The sequence below is a fragment of the Pseudophryne corroboree genome, chromosome 8 (genome assembly GCF_028390025.1).
Source record: "Pseudophryne corroboree isolate aPseCor3 chromosome 8, aPseCor3.hap2, whole genome shotgun sequence".
NCBI classification, from domain to species: domain Eukaryota; kingdom Metazoa; phylum Chordata; class Amphibia; order Anura; family Myobatrachidae; genus Pseudophryne; species Pseudophryne corroboree.
In genome coordinates this window covers 375996459-376003968 of record NC_086451.1, presented here as the reverse complement: position 1 = coordinate 376003968, position 7510 = coordinate 375996459, and the positions used below count along the sequence as shown (strand labels likewise).

At 38.4% G+C, this 7510-nt stretch overlaps 3 non-coding genes across 3 annotated transcripts; all 3 read left to right on the top strand.

Moving 5' to 3' along the window:
• Positions 1–4706: 4706 nt before the first annotated feature.
• Positions 4707–4779, top strand: TRNAR-UCG (transfer RNA arginine (anticodon UCG)). The gene has a single exon. It is a non-coding gene; the product is annotated as a tRNA-Arg (tRNA).
• A 673-nt stretch (positions 4780–5452) lies between these two features.
• Positions 5453–5525, top strand: TRNAR-UCG (transfer RNA arginine (anticodon UCG)). Its single transcript has one exon. It is a non-coding gene; the product is annotated as a tRNA-Arg (tRNA).
• Positions 5526–6944: 1419 nt separating this feature from the next.
• TRNAR-UCG (transfer RNA arginine (anticodon UCG)) lies at positions 6945–7017 on the top strand. Its single transcript has one exon. It is a non-coding gene; the product is annotated as a tRNA-Arg (tRNA).
• Positions 7018–7510: the final 493 nt, after the last annotated feature.

Here is a 7510-nt window from a genome sequence, read left to right as displayed (position 1 = left end):
TTGGTGGTGCTCCAGTCTTCTGTACGTGGTGCCTGTACGCCGAAAGTGTCCCGCAATTTTTCTGGCCACCGACAGCATCTCTTGCACGCCCCTGTCGTTTTTTAAAAAATTCTGCACCACCAAATTCAAGGTATGTGCAAAACATGGGACGTGCTGGAATTTGCCCATATTTAATGCACACACAATATTGCTGGCGTTGTCCGATGCCACAAATCCACAGGAGAGTCCAATTGGGGTAAGCCATTCCGCGATGATCTTCCTCAGTTGCCGTAAGAGGTTTTCAGCTGTGTGCGTATTCTGGAAAGCGGTGATACAAAGCGTAGCCTGCCTAGGAAAGAGTTGGCGTTTGCGAGATGCTGCTACTGGTGCCGCCGCTGCTGTTCTTGCGGCGGGAGTCCATACATCTACCCAGTGGGCTGTCACAGTCATATAGTCCTGACCCTGCCCTACTCCACTTGTCCACATGTCCGTGGTTAAGTGGACATTGGGTACAACTGCATTTTTTAGGACACTGGTGAGTCTTTTTCTGACGTTCGTGTACATTCTCGGTATCGCCTGCCTAGAGAAGTGGAACCTAGATGGTATTTGGTAACGGGGGCACACTGCCTCAATAAATTGTCTAGTTCCCTGTGAACTAACGGCGGATACCGGACGCACGTCTAACACCAACATAGTTGTCAAGGACTCAGTTATCCGCTTTGCAGTAGGATGACTGCTGTGATATTTCATCTTCCTCGCAAAGGACTGTTGAACAGTCAATTGCTTACTGGAAGTAGTACAAGTGGGCTTACGACTTCCCCTCTGGGATGACCATCGACTCCCAGCGGCAACAACAGCAGCGCCAGCAGCAGTAGGCGTTACACGCAAGGATGCATCGGAGGAATCCCAGGCAGGAGAGGACTCGTCAGACTTGCCAGTGACATGGCCTGCAGGACTATTGGCATTCCTGGGGAAGGAGGAAATTGACACTGAGGGAGTTGGTGGGGTGGTTTGCGTGAGCTTGGTTACAAGAGGAAGGGATTTACTGGTCAGTGGACTGCTTCCGCTGTCACCCAAAGTTTTTGAACTTGTCACTGACTTATTATGAATGCGCTGCAGGTGACGTATAAGGGAGGATGTTCCGAGGTGGTTAACGTCCTTACCCCTACTTATTACAGCTTGACAAAGGGAACACACGGCTTGACACCTGTTGTCCGCATTTCTGGTGAAATACCTCCACACCGAAGAGCTGATTTTTTTGGTATTTTCACCTGGCATGTCAACGGCCATATTCCTCCCACGGACAACAGGTGTCTCCCCGGGTGCCTGACTTAAACAAACCACCTCACCATCAGAATCCTCCTGGTCAATTTCCTCCCCAGCGCCAGCAACACCCATATCCTCCTCATCCTGGTGTACTTCAACACTGACATCTTCAATCTGACTATCAGGAACTGGACTGCGGGTGCTCCTTCCAGCACTTGCAGGGGGCGTGCAAATGGTGGAAGGCGCATGCTCTTCACGTCCAGTGTTGGGAAGGTCAGGCATCGCAACCGACACAATTGGACTCTCCTTGTGGATTTGGGATTTCAAAGAACGCACAGTTCTTTGCGGTGCTTTTGCCAGCTTGAGTCTTTTCAGTTTTCTAGCGAGAGGCTGAGTGCTTCCATCCTCATGTGAAGCTGAACCACTAGCCATGAACATAGGCCAGGGCCTCAGCCGTTCCTTGCCACTCCGTGTGGTAAATGGCATATTGGCAAGTTTACGCTTCTCCTCCGACAATTTTATTTTAGGTTTTGGAGTCCTTTTTTTTCTGATATTTGGTGTTTTGGATTTGACATGCTCTGTACTATGACATTGGGCATCGGCCTTGGCAGACGACGTTGCTGGCATTTCATCGTCTCGGCCATGACTAGTGGCAGCAGCTTCAGCACGAGGTGGAAGTGGATCTTGATCTTTCCCTAATTTTGGAACCTCAACTTTTTTGTTCTCCATATTTTATAGGCAGAACTAAAAGGCACCTCAGGTAAACAATGGAGATGGATGGATTGGATACTAGTATACAATTATGGACGGACTGCCACGGTTAGGTGGTATAAAAAAACCACGGTTAGGTGGTATATAATACAATTATGGATGGACGGACTGCCTGCCGAGTGCCGACACAGAGGTAGCCACAGCCGTGAACTACCGCACTGTACACTGGTTGATAAAGAGATAGTAGTATACTCGTAACAACTAGTATGACGACGGTATAAAGAATGAAAAAAAAACCACGGTTAGGTGGTATATATTATAATACAATTATGGTTGGACGGACTGCCTGCCGAGTGCCGACACAGAGGTAGCCACAGCCGTGAACTACCGCACTGTACACTGGTTGATAAAGAGATAGTAGTATACTCGTAACAACTAGTATGACGACGGTATAAAGAATGAAAAAAAAACCACGGTTAGGTTGTATATAATACAATTATGGTTGGACGGACTGCCTGCCGAGTGCCGACACAGAGGTAGCCACAGCCGTGAACTACCGCACTGTACACTGGTTGATAAAGAGATAGTAGTATACTCGTAACAACTAGTATGACGACGGTATAAAGAATGAAAAAAAAACCACGGTTAGGTGGTATATATTATAATACAATTATGGTTGGACGGACTGCCTGCCGAGTGCCGACACAGAGGTAGCCACAGCCGTGAACTACCGCACTGTACACTGGTTGATAAAGAGATAGTAGTATACTCGTAACAACTAGTATGACGACGGTATAAAGAATGAAAAAAAAACCACGGTTAGGTGGTATATATTATAATACAATTATGGATGGACGGACTGCCTGCCGAGTGCCGACACAGAGGTAGCCACAGCCGTGAACTACCGCACTGTACACTGGTTGATAAAGAGATAGTAGTATACTCGTAACAACTAGTATGACGACGGTATAAAGAATGAAAAAAAAACCACGGTTAGGTGGTATATAATACAATTATGGTTGGACGGACTGCCTGCCGAGTGCCGACACAGAGGTAGCCACAGCCGTGAACTACCGCACTGTACACTGGTTGATAAAGAGATAGTAGTATACTCGTAACAACTAGTATGACGACGGTATAAAGAATGAAAAAAAAACCACGGTTAGGTGGTATATATTATAATACAATTATGGATGGACGGACTGCCTGCCGAGTGCCGACACAGAGGTAGCCACAGCCGTGAACTACCGCACTGTACTGTGTCTGCTGCTAATATAGACTGGTTGATAAAGAGATAGTATACAATACTACTAATATACTGGTGGTCAGGCACTGGTCACCACTAGTCACACTGGCAGTGGCACTCCTGCAGCAAAAGTGTGCACTGTTTAATTTTAATATAATATTATTTATCATGTACTCCTGGCTCCTGCTATAACAACCTGCAGTGCTCCCCAGTCTCCCCCACAATTATAAGCTTTATATACAATACATTGATGTGCAGCACACTGGGCTGAGCAGTGCACACAGACTGAGTCACTGTGTGACTGTGTATCGTTTTTTTCAGGCAGAGAACGGATATATTAAATAAAACAAACAACTGCACTGTCTCTGGTGGTCACTGGTCACTGTGGTCGTCAGTCACTAAACTCTGTCTGCACTCTCTTCTAATCTACAGTATCACAGCAATCTCTCTCTCTCTCTTCTAAATCTAATCTAAATGGAGAGGACGCCAGCCACGTCCTCTCCCTATCAATCTCAATGCACGTGTGAAAATGGCGGCGACGCGCGGCTCCTTATATAGAATCCGAGTCTCGCGAGAATCCGACAGCGTCATGATGACGTTCGGGCGCGCTCGGGTTAACCGAGCAAGGCGGGAAGATCCGAGTCGCTCGGACCCGTGAAAAAAAAAGTGAAGTTCGTGCGGGTTCGGATTCAAATAAACCGAACCCGCTCATCTCTAGTTACTATACTTTCTTAGGCATTAATATATTGACAAACAGTGACCACCTGGCCTAATGGATAAGGCGTCTGACTTCAGATCAGAAGATTGAGGATTCGAGTCCCTTCGTGGTCATTGGATTCAATGTTATTTGTTTATACTGTATTTTTTTCATTAAGATGAAATATTTTGTAAGGAATATAATAATGAAATCAGAACAAACACAGCTCAAAGTAAAATATCTCAAAACCTTTGTTCTTTAAACTATTTAGCAAACTTTGTAGATTGCACAGCAGTCAATGTATCTTTAAGTTGATTTAAGGTTTCTCAAAATTCTAGGCTTGGGTATTGTGGAATACTAAACATTATTATTTTCTTTCAGAATCAATAACTAAAATTATTGTTGGATCAAAGTTTGTCATCTAGGTGTATATATTTTTACATAAAGATAACATCTTATGTTTGGATTATAATCATGAAATCAGATCAAACATGATTCAAAGTGAAGAATCTCTAACCCTTTGGTCTTTAAACTATTCAGTAAACTTTGTAGATTGCACATCTACCATTAAATATATTTCTCAGTTTGTTTAATGTTTCTCAAACTTCTTGAATGGGGTATTGTAGAATAATAAACAATATTAGTTTTATTCAGAATTAATAATTGAAATTATTGTTGGATTAAAGTTTGACATCTGAGTGTAAGATTATCCAAAACAGTTGTCTCAAAGAAACAAAACAAATACGTTTTTTACTTGAATCTTTAAATTACTATACTTTCTTAGGCATTAATCTTTGGACAGACATTGACCACGTGGCCTAATGGATAAGGCGTCTGACTTCGGATCAGAAGATTGAGGGTTCGAGTCCCTTCGTGGTCAATGCATTCAATGTTATTTGTTTATACTGTATTTTGTTCATTAAGATTAAATATTTTGTAAGGAATATAATAATGAAATCAGAACAAACACAGCTCAAAGTAAAATATCTCAAAACCTTTGTTCTTTAAACTATTTAGCAAACTTTGTAGATTGCACAGCAGTCAATGTATCTTTAAGTTGATTTAAGGTTTCTCAAAATTCTAGGCTTGGGTATTGTGGAATACTAAACATTATTATTTTCTTTCAGAATCAATAACTAAAATTATTGTTGGATCAAAGTTTGTCATCTAGGTGTATATATTTTTACATAAAGATAACATCTTATGTTTGGATTATAATAATGAAATCAGATCAAACATGATTCAAAGTGAAGAATCTCTAACCCTTTGGTCTTTAAACTATTCAGTAAACTTTGTAGATTGCACATCAACCATTAAATATATTTCTCAGTTTGTTTAAGGTTTCTCAAACTTCTTGAATGGGGTATTGTAGAATAATAAACAATATTAATTTTATTCAAAATTAATAATTGAAATTATTGTTGGATTAAAGTTTGACATCTGAGTGTAAGATTATCCAAAACAGTTGTCTCAAAGAAACAAAACAAATATGTTTTTTACTTGAATCTTTATATTACTATACTTTCTTAGGCGTTAATCTTTGGATAGACATTGACCACGTGGTCTAATGGATAAGGCGTCTGACTTCGGATCAGAAGATTGAGGGTTCGAGTCCCTTCGTGGTCATTGCATTCAATGTTATTTGTTTATACTGTATTTTGTTCATTAAGATTAAATATTTTGTAAGGAATATAATAATGAAATCAGAACAAACACAGCTCAAAGTAAAATATCTCAAAACCTTTGTTCTTTAAACTATTTAGCAAACTTTGTAGATTGCACAGCAGTCAATGTATCTTTAAGTTGATTTAAGGTTTCTCAAAATTCTAGGCTTGGGTATTGTGGAATACTAAACATTATTATTTTCTTTCAGAATCAATAACTAAACTTATTGTTGGGTCAAAGTTTGTCATCTAGGTGTATATATTTTTACATAAAGATAACATCTTATGTTTGGATTATAATAATGAAATCAGATCAAACATGATTCAAAGTGAAGAATCTCTAACCCTTTGGTCTTTAAACTAATCAGTAAACTTTGTAGATTGCACATCAACCATTGAATATATTTCTCAGTTTGTTTAAGGTTTCTCAAACTTCTTCAATGGGGTATTGTAGAATACTAAACAATATTAGTTTTATTCAGAATTAATAATTGAAATTATTGTTGGATTAAAGTTTGTCATCTGAGTGTAATATTATCCAAAACAGTTGTCTCAAAGAAACAAAACAAATATGTTTTTTACTTGAATCTTTATATTACTATACTTTCTTAGGCGTTAATGTTTGGACAGACATTGGCCATGTGGCCTAATGGATGAGGCGTCTGACTTCGGATCAGAAGATTGAGGGTTCGAGTCTCTTCGTGGTCATTGCATTCGATGTTATTTGTTTATACTGTATTTTGTTCATTAAGATTAAATATTTTGTAAGGAATATAATAATGAAATTAGAACAAACACAGCTCAAAGTAAAATATCTCAAAACCTTTGTTCTTTAAACTATTTAGCAAACTTTGTAGATTGCACAGCAGTCAATGTATCTTTAAGTTGATTTAAGGTTTCTCAAAATTCTAGGCTTGGGTATTGTGGAATACTAAACATTATTATTTTCTTTCAGAATCAATAACTAAAATTATTGTTGGATCAAAGTTTGTCATCTAGGTGTATATATTTTTACATAAAGATAACATCTTATGTTTGGATTATAATAATGAAATCAGATCAAACATGATTCAAAGTGAAGAATCTCTAACCCTTTGGTCTTTAAACTATTCAGTAAACTTTGTAGATTGCACATCAACCATTAAATATATTTCTCAGTTTGTTTAAGGTTTCTCAAACTTCTTGAATGGGGTATTGTAGAATAATAAACAATATTAGTTTTATTCAGAATTAATAATTGAAATTATTGTTGGATTAAAGTTTGACATCTGAGTGTAAGATTATCCAAAACAGTTGTCTCAAAGAAACAAAACAAATATGTTTTTTACTTGAATCTTTATATTACTATACTTTCTTAAGCGTTAATCTTTGGACAGACATTGACCACGTGGCCTAATGGATAAGGCGTCTGACTTCGGATCAGAAGATTGAGGGTTCGAGTCCCTTCGTGGTCATTGCATTCAATGTTATTTGTTTATACTGTATTTTGTTCATTAAGATTAAATATTTTGTAAGGAATATAATAATGAAATCAGAACAAACACAGCTCAAAGTAAAATATCTCAAAACCTTTGTTCTTTAAACTATTTAGCAAACTTTGTAGATTGCACAGCAGTCAATGTATCTTTAAGTTGATTTAAGGTTTCTCAAAATTCTAGGCTTGGGTATTGTGGAATACTAAACATTATTATTTTCTTTCAGAATCAATAACTAAACTTATTGTTGGGTCAAAGTTTGTCATCTAGGTGTATATATTTTTACATAAAGATAACATCTTATGTTTGGATTATAATAATGAAATCAGATCAAACATGATTCAAAGTGAAGAATCTCTAACCCTTTGGTCTTTAAACTAATCAGTAAACTTTGTAGATTGCACATCAACCATTGAATATATTTCTCAGTTTGTTTAAGGTTTCTCAAACTTCTTCAATGGGGTATTGTAGA